The following is a 20,655-nucleotide window of genomic DNA, read 5'->3' as shown; positions in this document are numbered from 1 at the left end:
ATTTGATTATGTTTGTTACTGGGAAGCGTTCTTACATTTATAAGTATTTAAGCTGCTTTTATAGTTTTATAAAGTGATGCACATTCATTGTACAACAATACTGCACTTTCAATGTCTCCATAACCGCATTACAATTTCACTATTAACATTGTACTGGTGCCCTTCTAGGTACTAGAAGAGGGAAGTGATGTTCCACAAGGATCAGTTCTGAAACGATGATTTATATTAGTGAGACAGGGGCACCACTTATTCTCACTGCCTAACTATCGATCCATCTATCTATCTATCTAACGATCTATCTAGAGTTACCGCTCTGGAACTCCGCCCTCCGAGTCTGCTCTGAGAATCCCCGAGGGAAGTTGTTTATACTTAACGCTCAGGAACTCTGCCGTCCGAGTCTGCTCCGAGAATCCCCGAGGTACGTTTTTTACACTTACCACTCTGGAACACCGCCCTCCGAGACTGCTCCGAGAGTCCCCGAGGTAAGTTGTTTATACTCACCGCTCTGGAAAACCGTCCTCCGAGCCTGCTCCGAGTATCCCCGAGGTCGGTTTTTTTATACACTTACCGCTCTGGAACTGCGCCCCCCGAGTCTGCTCTGCGAATCCCCGAGGTAAGTGTTTTATACTTACCGCTCTGGAAATCCGCCCTCCGGGTCTGCTCCGAGAATCCCCGAGGTAAGGTTTTTTTACCTACCACTCTGGAAATCAGCCCTCAGAGTCTGCACCGAGAATCCCCGTGGTAAGTTTTTTGTACTTACCGCTCTGGAACTCAGACCTCCGAGTCTGCTCCGGGAATCCCTGAGGTAAGGCTTTTGTACTTACTGCTCTGGAACTCCGCCCTCCGAGTCTGCTCCGAGAATCCCCGAGGTATGATTTTCATACGAACCGCACTGGAACTCCGCCCTCCGAGCCTGCTCCGAGTATCCCCGAGGTCAGCGTATTACACTTGCAGCTCTGGAACCCGCCCTCCGAGTCTGCTCCGAGAATCCCTGAGGTAAGTTTGTTGTACTTAACGCTCTGGAAATCCGCCCTCCGAGTCGGCTACGAGAATCCCCGTGGAATCTTTTTCATACGAACCGCTCTGGGACTTCGCCCTCCGAGCCTGCTCCGAGTATTCCCGAGGTATGTTTTTTATACTTACCGCTCTGCAACTGCGCCCTCTGAGACTGCTCCGAGAATCCCCGAGGTAAGTTTTTTGTACTTACCGCTCTGGAACTCCGCCCTCCGAATCTGCTCGGAGAATCCCCGAGGTATGTTTTTCACATGAACCGCTCTGGAACGCCGCACTCCGATTCAGCACCGAGTATCCCCGAGGTAGGTTTTTTTACATACTCACCGTTCGGGAACTCCGCCCTCTGAGTCTGCTCCGAGAATCCCCGAGGTAAGTTTTTTTATACACTTACCGCTCTGGAACTCCGCCCTCCGAGTCTGCTCCAAGAATCCCTGAGGTAAGTTTGTTGTACTTAACGCTCTGGAAATCCGCCCTCCGAGTCTGCTACGAGAATCCCCGTGGAATCTTTTTCATACGAACCGCTCTGGGACTTCGCCCTCCGAGCCTGCTCCGAGTATTCCCTAGGTAGGTTTTTTTATATACTCACCGCTCGGGAGCTCCGCTCTCTGAGTCTGCTCCGAGAATCCCCGAGGTAAGTATTTTTATACACTTACCGCTCTGGAACTCCGCCCTCCGAGCCTGCTCCGAGAATCCCCGAGTAAGTTTTTTTATACACATACTGCTCTGGAACTCCGCCCTCCGAGTCTGCTCTGCGAATCCCCGAGGTAAGTTTTTTATACTTACCGGTCTGCAACTGTGCCCTCTGAATCTGCTCCGAGAATCCCCGAGGTAAGCGTTTTATACTTACCGCTCTGGAAATCCGCACTCCGAGTCTGCTCCGAGAATCCCCGAGGTATGTTTTTTTTTACATACCACTCTGGAACTCAGACCTCCGAGTCTGCTCGGAGAATCCCTGAGATAAGGCTTTCGTACTTACTGCTCTGGAGCTCCGCCCTCCGAGTCTGCTCCGAGAATCCCCGAGGTACGTTTTTTATACTTACCGCTCTGCAACTGCGCCCTCTGAGTCTGCTCCGAGAATCCCCGAGGTAAGTTTTTTTTACTTACGGCTCTAGCACTCCGCCCTCCGAGTCTGCTCCGAGAATCCCCGAGGTAAGTTTTTTTATATACTAACCGCTCGGGAACTCAACCCTCCGAGTCTGCTCCAAGAAACCCTGAGGTAAGTTTTGGGTACTTGCCGCTCTGGAACTCCGCCCTCCGAGCCTGCTCCGACTATCCCTCAGGTAGGTTTTTATATACACTTACCGCTCTGGAACTGCGCCCCCCGAGTCTGCTCTGCGAATCCCGGAGGTAAGTTCTTTATACTTACCGCTCTGTAAATCCGCCCTCCGGGTCTGCTCCGAGAATCCCCGAGGTAAGTTTTTTTTTACCTATCACTCAGGAAATCAGCCCTCAGAGTCTGCACCGAGAATCCCTGAGGTAAGTTTTTTGTACTTACCGCTCTGGAACTCTGCCCTCCGAGTCTGCTCCGAGAATCACTGAGGTATGTTTTTCATACGAACCGCTCAGGAACTCCGCCCTCCGAGCCTGCTCCGAGTATCCCCGAGGTAGGCCTTTTTATATAATCATTGCTCGGGAACTCCGCCCTCTGAGTCTGCTCCGAGAATCCCCGAGGTAAACGTTTTATACTTACCGCTCTGGAAATCCGCCCTCCGAGTCTGCTCCGAGAATTCCCGAGGTACGTTTTTTTTTACCTACCGCTCTGGAACTGAACCCTACGAGTCTGCACCGAGAATCCCTGAGGTAAGCTTTTTGTACTTACCGCTCTGGAACTCCGCCCTTCGCATCTGCTGCGAGAATCCCCAATGTATGCTTTTCATACGAATCACTCTGGAACTCCGCCCCCCGAGTCTGCTCCGAGAATCCCCGAGTAAGTTTTTTTATACACTTACTGCTCTGGAACTCCGCCCTCCGAGTCTGCTCTGCGAATCCCCGAGGTAAGTTTTTTATACTGACCGCTCTGCAACTGCGCCCTCTGAGTCTGCTCCGAGAATCCCCGAGGTAAGCGTTTTTTACTTACCGATCACGAAATCCGCCTTCCGAGTCTGCTCCGAGAATCCCCGAGGTAAGTTTTTTTTCCCTACCGCTCTGGAACTCAGCCCTCCGAGTCTGCTCCGGGAAGCCCTGAGGTAAGTTTTTTGTACTTACAGCTCTGGAACTCCGCCCTCCGAGTCTGCTCCGAGAATCCCCGAGGTATGTTTTTGCTAAGAACCGCTCTGGAACTCCGCCCTCCGAGTCAGCTCCGAGTATCCCCGAGGTAGGTTTTTTTATTAGAATTAGAATTAGAACATTACAGCACAGTACAGGCCCTTCAGCCCTCGATGTTGCGCCGACCTGTGAAACCATCTGACCTACACTATTCCATTTCCAAGTTTTTTTGTATACTCAATGCTCTCGAACTCCGCCTTCCGAGTCTGCTCCGACAATGCCCGAGGGAAGTTTTTTCTACATACTACTCTGGAACTCTGCCCTCCGAGTCTGCTCCTAGAATCCCTGAGGTAAGTTTTTTGAACTTACCGCTCCGGAACTCCGCCCTCCGAGTCTGCTCCGAGAATCCCCGAGGTATGTTTTTCAGATGAACCGCTCTGGAACGCCGCCCTCCGAGTCAGCTCCGAGTATCCCCGAGGTAGGTTTTTTTACATACTCACCGTTCGGGGACTCCGCCCTCTGAGTCTGCTACGGGAATCCCCGAGGTAAGTTTTTTTATCAAAGTAATTCATGGCAATGCTACTTCATTGGATACGTCATCAGGATGCGCCGCGGTACGCACATGCGCAGACGGCCTCATGGCGTTATTTCGTCTTCCTCCCGACTCGCCAGTTTGGCCTCTGCGCATGCGTCAAAGCTTCGGCGCGACTTTTTGAAAGTGGAAGGAGGAGAGGTTTCATCGGGCATTTTCTCGCATTTTATCTGAATTATTTATTCGTTTTGGAGACTTGCTTCATTTTTATTTGACACAGGAGATTGTTCCAAGGTAAGCTGCTCTGCCTTTGTAAGTTTCTCTGAAAACATTTCTATTGTCTGGGCCACCGCATGTTCTCCAGTCCCTGTTGTAAGTTGCTCTGAAAACATTTCCATTGTCTGGGCCACCGCATGTTCTCCAGCCCCTGTTGTGAGTTGCTCTGAAAACATTTCCATTGGCTGGGCCACCGCATGTGGCAGGATGAAGGCACATAGACTGTGATTTCTGGCGCCAAACAGGACACACTGCAGATACATGATGGCCAGGCTACCTTCAGCTGCATCTTCTCCATTCAGACTTTGTTGCCCTGCAAACATGCTGTTGTTGTGCAGAGGCATCTGGGTCTGCCTTTGGACAGGCTCGCCCCCAATTGTCGCTGGCGTGCATCTCAGACACCAACGACGACAGGCATGGCTGCTGCCATTGTGATTACAGAGGAACAGCCAAGGCCCCTCAGCCACAATGAAAAATACCGCTTGCTTTCAGATCAATTGTGCCAGCTACAACAGGCCGTTCTGCAGAGTGGAACAGCAGCATTCATGAGGAGACTGGACTGGCTGCTGCAACAGACTCTCCGCTGGCAGCAAGGACTGGCTGATGAGATGGAGCCATTTACTATGCCCAACAATTGCCCGGAAGCACCTTCGGATGGAGGTGGCCGCGCGCTGGACATCAGTCACGTGTCACAAACCCTGGATCCTGAGCGTCTTATCCCCTGGCCTAATGATCTGATGGACCATACATATGCCTGCCTGTTCAAATCTCCACTTCCCCTACCTGCGGTACCCTCTCCTTGCTGCTCAGTTACACAGTCACCTTCTCCTATACCCATCAGGGCAGTGCACATGGACACACAGTTTCCTGCTCCTACACCCATCAGGGCAGTGCTCATGGACACACAGTTACCTGCTCCTACACCCATCAGGGCTGTGCTCATGGGCACACAGTCACCTGCTCCTACACCCATCAGGGCAGTGCACATGGACACACAGTTACCTGCTCCTACACCCATCAGGGCAGTGCTCATGGACACACAGTTACCTGCTCCTACACCCATCAGGGCAGTGCTCAGTTACACAGTCACCTGCTCCTACACCCATCAGGGCAGTGCACATGGACACACAGTTACCTACTCCTACAACCATCAGGGCAGTGCACATGGGCACACAGTTACCTGCTCCTACACCCATCAGGGCAGTGCTCATGGACGCACAGCCACCTGTTTCCCCATCCGACGTTGAAACAACCATGCAGAGCCTTGTGAGTCTCCGCAATTGCCAGTTGCTGCCTGTCAAGCAGAGAGGGCGTCCAAAGGGGTCATGCACTTGGGGAGCATTCAGCAAGAAGAGACTGAGCACTAAAAGAAACAAGCATGCCGTGTCCAGTGGTAGCAGAAATGTGAATGCTCTTGCTGTGAACACAACTGGTGATAGTAGTAGGCAGGAGTAAATGGGAATGGATGGAAAGACGCACGAGTAACATAACCACTGGCAGGGAACTGCTGGGCTAAATTTCGAGCTTTAAGTTCATAGCCCAAAAGAAATGTGCTTCTTTTCCAGCACCCTCACATCATTCATGTTTTCCCTGAGAGCAGCATTGAACCATCACGAGATAGGGGAAGTTACATCATCCTGACTCCTCAGCTGAAGTGGGTACTAAGTGATTCATTGGCGGTGTTATCAGAACATGCCTTTACCGCAGAACACAAAGCATGCTCAACAGTAATTTCATTGGAGGGAGGGAAGCTCTGACACTGATGTTCTTTCCTTATTTTCTTTCATGTAAAATGTGCCCTTGAGAAAACAATCCTTGACACTTAAGGACAGCATTCAAGCAAAGGAGGCAGTGCAGGAGAGGACGCAAGAATGTGCTGATTCCTGCATCTGAGGTGGGTAATAAGTGCTTCATTGGCGACGTTATCAATTGGTGCCTTCACTGCAGAACTTAAAAAGGTGTGCACAACAGTAATTTCTTTGGATGGAGGGAGGCTAGCTCTGACTCTGATTTGCTTTATTTCTTTTCATGTAAAACATGCCGTCGAGAAAACAATCCTTGAGACTTAAGGTCAGCATTCAAGCAACGAAGGCAACTAGATCATGCTGAGGAGCTCATCACGATGTGGAAAGGAACATTGCATTTATGGATGAATTGGGAATGCACATTGGGATGCGCTTGGGGAACATTCACCAAGAATAGACTGAGCTCAGACTCTTGTGACTTTGCCTTCTTCACATGGACAATACAGTAGTGGAATAGAGAGCCAAGCGTTTATTCACCACAAGGCTCTCCAGGAAGAATCTCTTTAGCTGTGCACAGCAGAGAATCGGCCTGTCTGTCTAACGGAAATGCTGGACACAACACTCATGTATCCATGCACAGCAGTTCCTTGGATACTTAATGAACTTAATAAAACTTTTCAACAATTAAACCCAGAATTGTTGAGGTTTTGTTTTGCATGCTATTTCCCCGACTTTGCAACTGCACTTCAGATATTCAACTATGGTGGGGGGGTAGAGGGAGGGGTGGGTGAAGAGGGGGAGGGGTGGGGAGTGCGGGGAGGGGTGGGGAGAGGGAGCATGCAAAATGCAGGGACCAAACAGTTGCAATGGGTGAAGTACTGAGGAGAAGTATAGAAAGCAACTGGGTAGGGGAGAAAGCAACTGGATTGGGCATCCGCAGCTGGAGGGAACGGCTGAATGGAGAGGGCCGGAAGTGAGAGGCCGTAGAGAGCCACGGGGAGCGAGCGTGCGAAGACCTTGGTCTCACCGGTCCAGGGAATGACCAGTAAGTCTGTTGCTGTTGTGCTTATGGCGCATGCATAGAAAAAGGCACTCCCCTTCCGTTCTGCTGCTCCCCCCCACTCTCTTCCCTTCCTCCCTCTCCCCCCAGCTCTCCCCCTCCCCACTCTCTCCCCTTCCTCCCTCTCCCCCCAGCTCTCCCCCTCCCCCCTTCCTTACCCCTCCCTCTCCCTCTTTCTCCCCTCCCCCTTCCTTACCTCACCCTCTTTCTCCCCCCTCCCCTCCCTCTTTCTCTCCCCCTCCCCTCCCTCTTTCTCTCCCCCCCTCCCCTCCCCTCCCTCTTTCTCCCCCCACTCCCCGGCACCGTTACCGCTGGTCTCCCCGCGCTGCTCTCCCCGGCCCCCGCGCTGATCTCCCCGGCCCGCGCAATGATCTCCCCGGTCCCCGCGCTGCTCTCCCCGGCCCCCGCGCTGCTCTCCCCGGCCCCGCGCTGATCTCCCCGGCCCCTGCGCTGATCTCCCCGCCCGCTCCACTCTCTCACTCCGGCCATTGTATTCTGCCACGTGTTTGTTAGGTTTCAACTCTGTGATTTTTTGAGCAGCGCCATCTTTAGTCCTGGCAGCTGCTACAGTCGCAGGCTGTGACGTTTTCGTGGCACATGCTGTATCTGCGCATGTGCCAAAACAGCGCCACCTACCGATCGCGTTGTCAACAATTGCGGTCTTTTTTTATACACTTACCGCTCTGGAGCTCCGCCCTCCGAGTCTGCTCTGCGAATCCCCGAGGTTAGTTTTTTTGTATACTCAATGCTCTCGAACTCTGCCTTCTGAGACTGCTCCGAAAATGCCCGAGGAAGTTTTTTAAACATACTACTCTGGAACTCTGCCCTCCGAGTCGGCTGTGAGAATCCTTGAGGTAAGTTCTTTGTACTTACTGCTCTGGACCTCTGCCCTCGAGTCTGCTCAGAGAATTCCCGAGGTACGTTTTTTTAACAATCTCACCGCTCTAGAACTCCGTCTTCCGAGTGTGCTCATAAAATCCCCGAGACAAGTTTTTTTTATCGTCAGCGCTCTGCAACTGCGTCCTCTGAGTCTGCTCCGAGAATCCCCGAGGTAAGCGTTTTATACTTACCGCTCTGGAAATCCGCCCTCCGAGTCTGCTCCGAGAATCCTCGCGTTAAGTTTTTTGTACTTATCGCTCTGGAACTCCGCCCTCCGAGTCTGCTCCGAGAATCCCCGAGGTATGTTTTTCACACGAACCGCTCTGGAACTCCGCCCTCCGAGCCTGCACCGAGTATCCCCGAGGTAAGCGTTTTATACTTACCGCTCTGGAAATCCGACCTCCGTGTCTGCTCCGAAAATCCCTGAGGTAAGTTTTTTGTACTTACCGCTCAGGAAATCCGCCCTCCGCATCTGCTCCGAGAACCCCCCAGGTATGCTTTTCATACGAACCTCTCTGGAACTCAGCCCTCCGAGCCTGCTCCGACTATCCCCGAGGTAGGTTTTTTTATATACTCACCGCTCGGGAACTCTGCCCTCTGAGTCTGCTCCGAGTAACCCCGAGTAAGTTTTTTTATACACTTACCGCTCTGGAACTCCGCCCTCCGAGTCTGCTCTGCGAATCCCCGAGGTACGTTTTTTATACTGACCGCTCTGCAACTGCGCCCTCTGAGTCTGCTCCGAGAATCCCCGAGGTAAGCGTTTTATACTTGCAGCTCAGGAACTCCACCCTCCGAGTCTGCTCCGAGAATCTCTGAGGTATGTTTTTCATACGAACCGCACTGGAACTCCGCCCTCCGAGCCTGCTCCGAATATCCCCGAGGTAGGTTTTTTTTATATCCTCACCGCTCGGGAACTCTGCCCTCTGAGTCTGCTCAGAGTAACCCCGAGTAAGTTTTTTTATACACTTACCGCTCTGGAACTCCGTCCTCCGAGACTGCTCTGCGAATCCCCGAGGTACGTTTTTTATACTGACCGCTCTGCAACTGCGCCCTCTGAGTCTGCTCCGAGAATCCCCGAGGTAAGCGTTTTATACTTGCAGCTCAGGAACTCCACCCTCCGAGTCTGCTCCGAGAATCCCCGAGGTACGTTTTTTTCACCTACCGCTCTGGAACTCAACCCTCCGAGTCTGCTCCGAGAATCCCTGAGGTAAGTTTTTTGTACTTACCGTTCTGGAACTCCGCCCTCCGCTTCTGCTCCGAGAATCCCAAAGGTATGCTTTTCATACGAACCGCTCTGCAACTCCGCCCTCCGAGCCTGCTCCGAGTATCCCCGAGGTAGGTTTTTTTATCTACTCACCGCTCGGAAACTCCGCCCTCTGAGTCTGCTCCGAGAATCCCCGAGTAAGTTTTTTTATACACCTACCGCTCTGGAACTCCGCCCTCCGAGTCTGCACTGCGAATCCCCGAGGTAAGTTTCTTATACTGACCTCTCTGCCACTGCGCCCTCTGAGTCTGCTCCGAGAATCCTCGAGGTACGCTTTTTCTACTTAGCGCTCAGGGAATCCACCCTCCGGGTCTACTCCGAGAATCCACGAGGTACGTTTTTTTTACCTAACGCTCTGGAACTCAGCCCTCTGAGTCTGGTCTTAGAATCCCTGAGGTAAGTTTTTTGAACTTACCACTCTGAAACACCGCCCTCCGAGTCTGCTCCGAGAATCCCCGAGGAAGGTTTTTCATCTGAACCGCTCTGGAACTCCGCCCTCCGAGTTAGATCCGACGATCCCCGAGGTAGGTATTTTTACATACTCTCCGCTCGGGAACTCCGCCCTCTGAGTCTGCTCTGAGAATCCCCGAGTAAGTTTTTTTATACACTTACCGCTCTGGAACTCCGCCCTCCGAGTCTTCTCTGCGAATCCCCGAGGTAAGTTTTTTATACTGACCGCTCTGCCACTGCGCCCTCTGAGTCTGCTCCGAGAATCCTCGAGGTAAGCGTTTTATACTTAGCACTCAGGGAATCCACCCTCCGAGTCTACTCCGAGAATTCCCCGAGGTACGTTTTTTTTACCTACCGCTCTGGAACTCAGCCCTCCGAGTCTGGTCCTAGAATCTCTTAGGTTGGTTTTTTGAACTTACCGCTCTGAAACACCGCCCTCCGAGTCTGCTCCGAGAATACCCGAGTTATGTTTTTCATCTGAACCGCTCTGGAACTCCGCCCTCCGAGTTAGCTCCGAGTATCCCCGAGGTAGTTTTTTTTACATACTCACCGTTCGGGAACTCCGCCCTCTGAGTCTGCTCTGAGAATCCCCGAGGTAAGTTTTTTTATACACTTACCGCTCTGGAACTCCACCCTCCGAGTCTGCTCCGAGAATACCGGAGTTATGTTTTTCATCTGAACCGCTCTGGAACTCCGCCCTCCGAGTTAGCTCCGAGTATCCCCGAGGTAGTTTTTTTTACATACTCACCGTTCGGGAACTCCGCCCTCTGAGTCTGCTCTGCGAATCCCCGAGGTAAGTTTTTTATCCTCACCGCTCTGCAACTGTGCCCTATGAGTCTGCTCCGAGAATCCCCGAGGTAAGTTTTTTTGTATACTCAATGCTCACGAACTCCGCCTTCTGAGTCTGCTCCGACAATGCCCGAGGGAAGTTTTTTATACATACTACTCTGGAACTCCGCCCTCCGAGTCGGCTGAGAGAATCTCTGAGGTAAGTTGTTTGTACTTACTGCTCTGGAACTCCGCCCTCCGCGTCTGCTCCGAGAATCCCCGAGGTACGTTTTTTATACTTTGCGCTCTGGAAACCTGCCCTCGAGCCTGCTCCGAGAATTCCCGAGGTACGTTTTTTTACAAACTCACCGCTCGAGAACTCCGCCTTACGAGTGTGCTCGTAGAATCCCCGAGATAAGTTTCTTTTTATCGTCACAGCTCTGGAAATCCGCCCTCCGAGTCTGCTCCGAGAATCCCCGAGGTACGGTTTTTTTTACCTACCGCTCTGGAACTCAACCCTCCGAGTCTGCTCCGAGAATCCCTGAGGTAAGCGTTTTATACTTACCGCTCAGGAAATCCACCCTCCGAGTCTGCTCCGAGAATCTCCGAGGTAAGTTTTTTTTACCTACCGCTCTGGAACTCAGCCCTCCGAGTCTGCTCTGAGAATCCCTGAGGTAAGTTTTTTGTACTTACTGCTCTGGAACTCCGCCCTCCGAGTCTGCTCCGAGAATCCGCGAGGTATGTTTTTCATATGAACCGCTCTGGAACTCCGCACTTCGAGTCAGCTCCGAGTATCCCGGAGGTAGTTTTTTTATACACTCACCGTTCGGGAACTCCGCCCTCTGAGTCTGCTCCGAGAATCCCCGAGGTAAGTTTTTTTATACACTTACCGCTCTGGAACTCCGCCCTCCGAGACTGCTCCGACAATGCCCGAGGGAAGTTTTTTATACGTAAAGTTCTGGAACTCTGCCCTCCGAGTCGGCTCCGAGAATCCCTGAGGTAGGTTTTTTATACTTTGCGCTCTGGAACCCTGCCCTCGAGTCTGCTCCGAGAATCCCCGAGATAAGTTTTTTTTTATCGTCAGCGCTCAGGAACCCCGCCCTCCGAGTCTGCTCTGAGAATAACCGAGGTAAGTGTTTTGTACTTACCGCTCTGGAACTCCGCCCTCCGAGTCTGCTCCGAGAATCCCCGAGGTAGGTTTTTTATACTTACCGCACTGGAACGCCGCCCTTCGACTCTGCTCCGAGAATCCCCGAGGTACGTTTTTTATACTGACCGCTCTGCAACTGCGCCCTCTGAGTCTGCTCCGAGAATCCCCGAGGTAAGCATTTTATACTTGCAGCTCAGGAACTCCACCCTCCGAGTCTGCTCCGAGAATCCCCGAGGTACGTTTTTTTCACCTACCGCTCTGGAACTCAACCCTCCGAGTCTGCTCCGAGAATTCCTGAGGTAAGTTTTTTGTGCTTACCGTTCTGGAACTCCGCCCTCCGCTTCTGCTCCGAGAATCCCAAAGGTATGCTTTTCATACGAACCGCTATGGAACTCCGCCCTCCGAGCCTGCTCCGAGTATCCCCGAGGTAGGTTTTTTTATCTACTCACCGCTCGGGAACTCCGCCCTCTGAGTCTGCTCCGAGAATCCCCGAGTAAGTTTTTTTATACACTTACCGCTCTGGAACTCCGCCCTCCGAGTCTGCTCTGCGAATCCCCGAGGTAAGTTTTTTAAACTGACCGCTCTGCCAAGGCGCCCTCTGAGTCTGCTCCGAGAATCCTCGAGGTAAGCGTTTTCTACTCAGCGCTCAGGGAATCCACCCTCCGAGTCTACACCGAGAATCCACGAGGTACGTTTTTTTTACCTACCGCTCTGGAACTCAGCCCTCGGAGTCTGGTCTTAGAATCCCTTAGTTAAGTTTTTTGAACTTCCCGCTCTGAAACACCGCCCTCCGAGTCTGCTCCGAGAATACCCGAGGTATGTTTTTCATCTGAATGGCTCTGGAACTCCGCCCTCCGAGTTAGCTCCGACGATCCCCGAGGTAGTTGTTTTTACATACTCACCGCTCGGGAACTCCGCCCTCCGAGTCTGGTCTTAGAATCCCTGAGGTAAGTTTTTTTATACTCTTACCGCTCTGGAACTCGGCCCTCCGAGTCTGCTCTGCGAATCCCCGAGCTAAGTTTTTTATACTTACCGCTCTGCAACTGCGCCCTCTGAGTCTGCTCCGAGAATCCCCGAGGTAAGTTTTTTTGCTTACTCAATGCTCACGAACTCTGCCTTCCGAGTCTGCTCCGACAATGCCCGAGGGAAGTTTTTTATACATACTACTCTGGAACTCTGCCCTCCGAGTCGGCTGAGAGAATCCCTGAGGTAAGTTCTTTGTACTTACTGCTCTGGAACTCCGCCCTCCGCGTCTGCTCCGAGAATCCCCGAGGTACGTTTTTTTATACATTGCGCTCTGGAAATCCGCCCTCCGTGTCTGCTCCGAGAATCCCCGAGGTACGTTTTTTTTACCTACCGCTCTGGAACTCAACCCTCCGAGTCTGCTCCGAGAATCCCTGAGGTAAGCGTTTTATACTTACCACTCAGGAAATCCACCCTCCGAGTCTGCTCCGAGAATCTCCGAGGTAAGTTTTTTTTACCTACCGCTCTGGAACTCCGCCCTCCGAGTCTGCTCTGAGAATCCCTGAGGTAAGTTTTTTGTACTTACCGCTCTGGAACTCCACCCTCCGAGTCTGCTCCGAGAATCCCCGAGATATGTTTTTCATATGAACCGCTCTGGAACTCCGCCCTCCGAGTCAGCTCCGAGTATCCCCGACATAGTTTTTTTATATACTCACCGTTCGGGAACTCCGCCCTCTGAGTCTGCTCCGAGAATCCCCGAGGAAAGTTTTTTATACTTACCGCTCTGCAACTGCGCCCTCTGAGTCTGCTCCGAGAATCCTCGAGGTAAGCGTTTTATACTTGCAGCTCAGGAACTCCACCCTCCGAGTCTGCTCCGAGATTCCCCGAGGTACGTTTTTTTCACCTACCGCTCTGGAACTCCGCCCTCCGAGTCTGCTCTGAGAATCCCTGAGGTAAGTTTTTTGTACTTACCGCTCTGGAACTCCACCCTCCGAGTCTGCTCCGAGAATCCCCGAGATATGTTTTTCATATGAACCGCTCTGGAACTCCGCCCTCCGAGTCAGCTCCGAGTATCCCCGACATAGTTTTTTTATATACTCACCGTTCGGGAACTCCGCCCTCTGAGTCTGCTCCGAGAATCCCCGAGGAAAGTTTTTTATACTTACCGCTCTGCAACTGCGCCCTCTGAGTCTGCTCCGAGAATCCTCGAGGTAAGCGTTTTATACTTGCAGCTCAGGAACTCCACCCTCCGAGTCTGCTCCGAGAATCCCCGAGGTACGTTTTTTTCACCTACCGCTCTGGAACTCAGCCTTCCGAGTCTGGTCTTAGAATCCCTGAGGTAAGTTTTTTGAACTTACCGCTCTGAAACACTGCCCTCTGAGTCTGCTCCGAGAATCCCCGAGTAAGTTTTTTTATACACTTACCGCTCTGGAACTCCGCCCTCCGAGTCTGCTCTGCGAACCCCTGAGGTAAGTTTTTTATACTGACTGCTCTGCCACTGCGCCCTCTGAGTCTGCTCCGAGAATCCTCGAGGTAAGCGTTTTATACTTAGCGCTCAGGGAATCCACCCTCGGAGTCTACTCCGAGAATCCCCGAGGTACGTTTTTTTTTCCCTACCGCTCTGTAACTCAGCCCTCCGAGTCTGGTCCTAGAATACCTTAGGTAAGTTTTTTGAACTTACCGCTCTGAAACACCGCCCTCCGAGTCTGCTCCGAGAATACCCGAGGTATGTTTTTCATCTGAATGGCTCTGGAACTCCGCCCTCCGAGTTAGCTCCGAGTATCCCCGAGGTAGTTGTTTTTACATACTCACCGTTCGGGAGCTCCGCCCTCTGAGTCTGCTCCGAGAATCCCCGAAGTAAGTTTTTTTATACTCTTGCCGCTCTGGAACTCCGCCCTCCGAGTCTGCTCTGCGAATCCCCGAGCTAAGTTTTTTATACTTACCGCTCTGCAACTGCGCCCTCTGAGTCTGCTCCGAGAATCCCCGAGGTAAGTTTTTTTGCATACTCAATGCTCACGAACTCCGCCTTCCGAGTCTGCTCCGACAATGCCCGAGGGAAGTTTTTTATACATACTACTCTGGAACTCTGCCCTCCGAGTCGGCTGAGAGAATCCCTGAGGTAAGTTCTTTGTACTTACTGCTCTGGAACTCCGCCCTCCGCGTCTGCTCCGAGAATCCCCGAGGTACGTTTTTTTATACTTTGCGCTCTGGAAATCCGCCCTCCGAGTCTGCTCCGAGAATCCCCGAGGTACGTTTTTTTTACCTACCGCTCTGGAACTCAACCCTCCGAGTCTGCTCCGAGAATCTCCGAGGTATGTTTTTTGTACTTACCGCTCTGGAACTCCGCCCTCCGAGTCAGCTCCGAGTATCCCCGACATAGTTTTTTTTATATACTCACCGTTCGGGAACTCCGCCCTCTGAGTCTGCTCCGAGAATCCCCGAGGAAAGTTTTTTATACTTACCGCACCGGAACGCCGCCGTTCGACTCTGCTCCGAGAATCCCCGAGGTACGTTTTTTATACTGACCGCTCTGCAACTGCGCCTTCTGAGTCTGCTCCGAGAATCCTCGAGGTAAGCGTTTTATACTTGCAGCTCAGGAACTCCACCCTCCGAGTCTGCTCCGAGAATCCCCGAGGTACGTTTTTTTCACCTACCGCTCTGGAACTCAGCCCTCCGAGTCTGGTCTTAGAATCCCTGAGGTAAGTTTTTTGAACTTACCGCTCTGAAACACTGCCCTCTGAGTCTGCTCCGAGAATCCCCGAGTAAGTTTTTTTATACACTTACCGCTCTGGAACTCCGCCCTCCGAGTCTGCTCTGCGAACCCCTGAGGTAAGTTTTTTATACTGACCGCTCTGCCACTGCGCCCTCTGAGTCTGCTCCGAGAATCCTCGAGGTAAGCGTTTTATACTTAGCGCTCAGGGAATCCACCCTCGGAGTCTACTCCGAGAATCCCCGAGGTACGTTTTTTTTCCCTATCGCTCTGGAACTCAGCCCTCCGAGTCTGGTCCTAGAATGCCTTAGGTAAGTTTTTTGAACTTACCGCTCTGAAACACCGCCCTCCGAGTCTGCTCCGAGAATACCCGAGGTATGTTTTTCATCTGAACCGTTCTGGAACTCCGCCCTCCGAGTTAGCTCCGAGTATCCCCGAGGTAGTTGTTTTTACATACTCACCGTTCGGGAGCTCCGCCCTCTGAGTCTGCTCCGAGAATCCCCGAAGTAAGTTTTTTTATACTCTTACCGCTCTGGAACTCCGCCCTCCGAGTCTGCTCTGCGAATCCCCGAGCTAAGGTTTTTATACTTACCGCTCTGCAACTGCGCCCTCTGAGTCTGCTCCGAGAATCCCCGAGCTAAGTTTTTTTGCATACTCAATGCTCACGAACTCCGCCTTCCGAGTCTGCTCCGACAATGCCCGAGGGAAGTTTTTTATACATACTACTCTGGAACTCTGCCCTCCGAGTCGGCTGAGAGAATCCCTGAGGTAAGTTCTTTGTACTTACTGCTCTGGAACTCCGCCCTCCGCATCTGCTCCGAGAATCCCCGAGGTACGTTTTTTTTACCTACCGCTCTGGAACTCAACCCTCCGAGTCTGCTCCGAGAATCCCTGAGTTAAGCGTTTTATACTTACCACTCAGGAAATCCACCCTCCGAGTCTGCTCCGAGAATCTCCGAGGTAAGTTTTTTTTACCTACCGCTCTGTAACTCAGCCCTCCGAGTCTGCTCTGAGAATCCCTGAGGTAAGTTTTTTGTCCTTACCGCTCTGGAACTCCGCCCTCCGAGTCTGCTCCGAGAATCCCCGAGGTATGTTTTTCACATGAACCGCTCTGGAACTCCGCCCTCCGAGTCAGCTCCGAGTATCCCCGACATAGTTTTTTTATATGCTCACCGTTCGGGAACTCCGCCCTCTGAGTCTTCTCCGAGAATCCCCGAGGTAAGTTTTTTTATACACTTACCGCTCTGGAACTCCGCCCTCCGGGTCTGCTGCGACAATGCCCGAGGGAGGTTTTTTATACATAAAATTCTGGAACTCCGCCCTCCGAGTCAGCTCCGAGTATCCCCGACATAGTTTTTTTATATGCTCACCGTTCGGGAACTCCGCCCTCTGAGTCTTCTCCGAGAATCCCCGAGGTAAGTTTTTTTATACACTTACCGCTCTGGAACTCCGCCCTCCGAGTCTGCTCCGAGAATCCCCGAGGTATGTTTTTCACATGAACCGCTCTGGAACTCCGCCCTCCGAGTCGGCTCCGAGAATCCCAGAGGTAGGTTTTTTATACTTTGCGCTCTGGAACCCTGCCCACGAGTCTACTCTGAGAATAACCGATGTAGGTTTTTTGTACTTACCGCTCTGGAACTCCTCCCTCCGAGTCTGCCCCGAGAATCCCCGAGGTAAGTTTTTTTCATCGTCAGCGCTCTGGAACCCCGCCCTCCGAGTCTGCTCTGAGAATAACCGAGGTAAGTTTTTTGTACTTACCGCTCTGGAACCCCGCCCTCCGAGTCTGCCCCGAGAATCCCCGAGGTAAGTTTTTTATACTTACCGCACTGGAACGCCGCCCTTCGACTCTGCTCCGAGAATCCCCGAGGTACGTTTTTTTGACCTACTGCTCTGGAACTCAGCCCTCCGAGTCTGCTCCGAGAATCCCTGAGGTAAGCTTTTTGCACTTACCGCTCTGGAACTCCACCCTCCGAGTCGGCTCTGAGAATCCCCGAGGTATGTTTTTCATACGGACCGCTCTGGAACTCCGCCATCCGAGCCTGCTCCGAGTATCTCCGTGGTAGGTTTTTTTATATACTGACCACTCGGGAACACCACATTCTGGGTCTGCTCCGAGAATCCCCGCGGTAAGTTTTTTTATACACTTACCGCTCTGGTACTCCGCCCTCCGAGTCTGCTCCGTGAATCCCCAAGGTAAGTTTTTTATCCTTACCGTTCTGCAACTGCGCCCTCTGAGTCTGCTCCGAGAATCCCTGAGGAAAGCGTTTTATACTTACCGCTCTGGAAATCCGCCCTCCGAGTCTGCTCGAGAATCCCCGAGGTAAGTTTTTTATACTTACCGCACTGGAACGCCGCCCTTCGACTCTGCTCCGAGAATCCCCGAGGTATGTTTTTTTGACCTACCGCTCTGGAACTCAGCCCTCCGAGTCAGCTCCGAGAATCCCTGAGGTACGTTTTTTGTACTTACCGCTCTGAAACTCCGCCCTCCGAGCCTGCTCCGAGTATCCCTGAGGTAAGTATTTTTATATACTCACCGCTCGGGAACTCCGCCCTCTGAGTCTGCTCTGCGAATCCCCGAGGTACGTTGTTTATACTTACTGCTCTGCAACTGCGCCCTTTGAGTCTGCTCCAAGAATCCCTGAGGAAAGTTTTTTGTACTTACCGCACTGGAACTCCACCCTCCGCGTCTGCTCCGAGAATCCCCAAGGTATGCTTTTCATCCGAACCTCTCTGGAACTCCGCCCTCCGAGCCTGCTCCGAGTATCCCCGAGGTAGGTTTTTTTCTATCCTCACCGCACGGGAACTCCGCCCTCTGAGTCTGCTCCGAGAATCCCCGAGTAAGTTTTTTTTACACACTTATCGCTCTGGAACACCGCCTTCCGAGTCTGCTCTGCGAATCCCCGAGGTAAGTTTTTTATACAGACCGCTCTGCCACTGCGCCCTTGAGTCTGCTCCGAGAATCCCCGAGGTAAGCGTTTTATACTTACCGCTCAGGAAATCCATCCTCCGAGTCTGCTCCGAGAATCTCCGAGGTAAGTTTTTTTGACCTACCACTCTGGAACTCAGCCCTCCGAGTCTGCTCTGAGAATCCCTGAGGTAAGTTTTTTGTACTTACCGCTCTGGAACTCCGCCCTCCGAGTCAGCTCCGAGTATCCCCGACATAGTTTTTTTATATACTCACCGTTGGGGAACTCCGCCCTCTGAGTCTGCTCCGAGAATCCCTGAGGAAAGCGTTTTGTACTTACCGCTCTGGAAATCCGCCCTCCGAGTCTGCTCGAGATTCCCCGAGGTAAGTTTTTTTTTACCTACCGCTCTGGAACTCAGCCCTCACAGTCTTCTCCGAGAATCCCTGAAGTACGTTTTTTGTACTTACCGCTCTGGAACTCCGGCCTCCGAGTCTGCTCTGAGAATCCCCGAGGTATGTTTTTCATTCGAATCGCTCTGGAACTCCGCCCTCCGAGCCTGCCCCGAGTATCTCCGAGGTAGGTTTTTTTGTGTACTCACCGCTCGGGAACGCCACCCTCTGAGTCTGCTCCGAGAATCCCCGAGGTATGTTTTTTTATACACTTACAGCTCTGGAACTCCGCCCTCCGAGTCTGCTCTTGTAGTGTCGCCCACCCGCCTTCCTCCTCTTACCAACAAAATGGACTCGGTTGTGTGTCGGTCAGGTAAGGCTTTTTCGATTTCTCTTCTTGTTTTATCGTGTGATTGGTTAAAATCTTGGGAATTTAGAATAGTGGGAAAGGAGGTTAAGGCAGTTGAATGTTCCTCCTGCAGAATGTGGGAGGTAAGGGTTGCCAAGGGTGTCCCTGCTGACTGCATCTGCGGGAAGTGCACCCAGTTCCAGCTCCTCGAGGACCGCGTTAGGGAACTGGAGCTGGAGCTGGAGGAACTTCGAATCATTCGGGAGGCGGAGGGGATTATTGAGAGGAGTTATCAGGAGGCAGTCAGACCTCAGGTAAAAGAAAAAGGTAGATGTGTTACCGTCAGGGGAAGGAGAGGGAACCAGCAGGCATCGCAGGGATCCCCTGTGGCCGTTTCCCTCAACAACAGGTATACGGTTTTGGATACTGTTGGGGGAGACGACTTACCAGGGGTAGGCAACGGGATTCAGGTCTCTGGCGCAGAATCTGTCCCTGTTGCTCAGAAGCGAAGGGGTAAGAGGAGCAGAGCATTAGTCATTGGGGACTCCATAGTTAGGGGAACAGATAGGACGTTTTGCGGGAACGAGCGAGGCTCACGGTTGGTGTGTTGCCTCCCACGTGCCAGCGTACGTGATGTCTCGGATCGTGTTTTTGGGATCCTCAAGGGGAAGGGGGAGCAGCCCCAAGTCGTGGTACACATAGGCACCAACGACATAGGTAGGAAGACAGATGGGGATTTAAGGCAGAAATTCAGGGAGCTAGGGTGGAAGCTTAGAGTGAGAACAAACAGAGTTGTTATCTCTGGGTTGTTGCCCGTGCCACGTGCGAGCGAAGTGAGGAATAGGGAGAGAGAGGAGTTGAACACGTGGCTGCAGGGATGGTGTAGGAGGTAGGGTTTTGGTTTCCTGGATAATTGGGGCTCTTTCTGGGGTAGGTGGGACCTCTACAAACAGGATGGGCTTTACCGGAACCAGACGGGTACCAATATCCTGGGGGGGGAGATTTGCTAGTGCTCTTCGGAGGGAATAAAACTAATTCAGCAGGGGGATGGGAATCTAAATTGTAGTTCTAGTGTGCAGGATGTTGAGAGTAGTGAGGTCAGGGATAAGGTTATAAGGACACAAGAGGGCACTGGCAAGCAAGAGCTTGGTTTAAAATGTGTCTACTTCAACGCCAGGAGCATCCGGAATAAGGTGGGTGAGCTTGCAGCATGGGTTGGAACATGGGATCTCGATGTTGTGGCCATTTCAGAGACATGGGTAGAGCAGGGACACGAATGGATGTTGCGGGTTCCTGGATTTAGATGTTACAGTAGGAACAGAGAAGATGGTAAAAGGGGGGGTGTGGCATTGTTAATCAAGGAAAGTATTACAGCGGCAGAAAGGACGTTTTAGGACTCGTCGACAGAGGTAGTATGGGCCGAGGTTAGAAACAGGAGAGGTGATGTCACCCTGTTGGGAGTTTTCTATAGACCTCCAAATAGTTCCAGAGATGTAGAGGAAAGGATAGCAAAGATAATTCTTGACAGGAGCGAGAGTAACAGGGTAGTGGTTATGGGGGACTTTAACTTTCCAAATATCGACTGGAAATACTATAGTTCGAGTACTTTAGATGGGTCTGCTTTTGTCCAGTGTGTGCAGGAGGGTTTTCTGACGCAGTATGTAGACAGGCCAACCAGGGGCGATGCCACATTGGATTTGGTACTGGGTAATGAACCCAGCCAGGTGTTAGATTTAGAAGTTGGAGAGCACTTTGGTGATAGTGATCACAATTCGGTTAGGTTTACTTAAGCGAAGGGCAGGGACAGGCATATACAGCAGGGCAAGAATTATAGCTGGGGGAAAGGAAATTATGATGCGATTAGGCAAGATTTAGGATGCGTAGGATGGGGAAGGAAACTGCAGGGGATGGGCACAATCGAAATGTGGAGCTTATTCAAGGAGCAGCTACTGCGTGTCCTTGATAAGTATGTACCTGTCAGGCAGGGAGGAAGTT

This window comes from Heterodontus francisci, unplaced genomic scaffold (assembly GCF_036365525.1).
Source record: "Heterodontus francisci isolate sHetFra1 unplaced genomic scaffold, sHetFra1.hap1 HAP1_SCAFFOLD_438, whole genome shotgun sequence".
Taxonomy (NCBI): domain Eukaryota; kingdom Metazoa; phylum Chordata; class Chondrichthyes; order Heterodontiformes; family Heterodontidae; genus Heterodontus; species Heterodontus francisci.
This window is presented reverse-complemented; position numbering follows the sequence as displayed.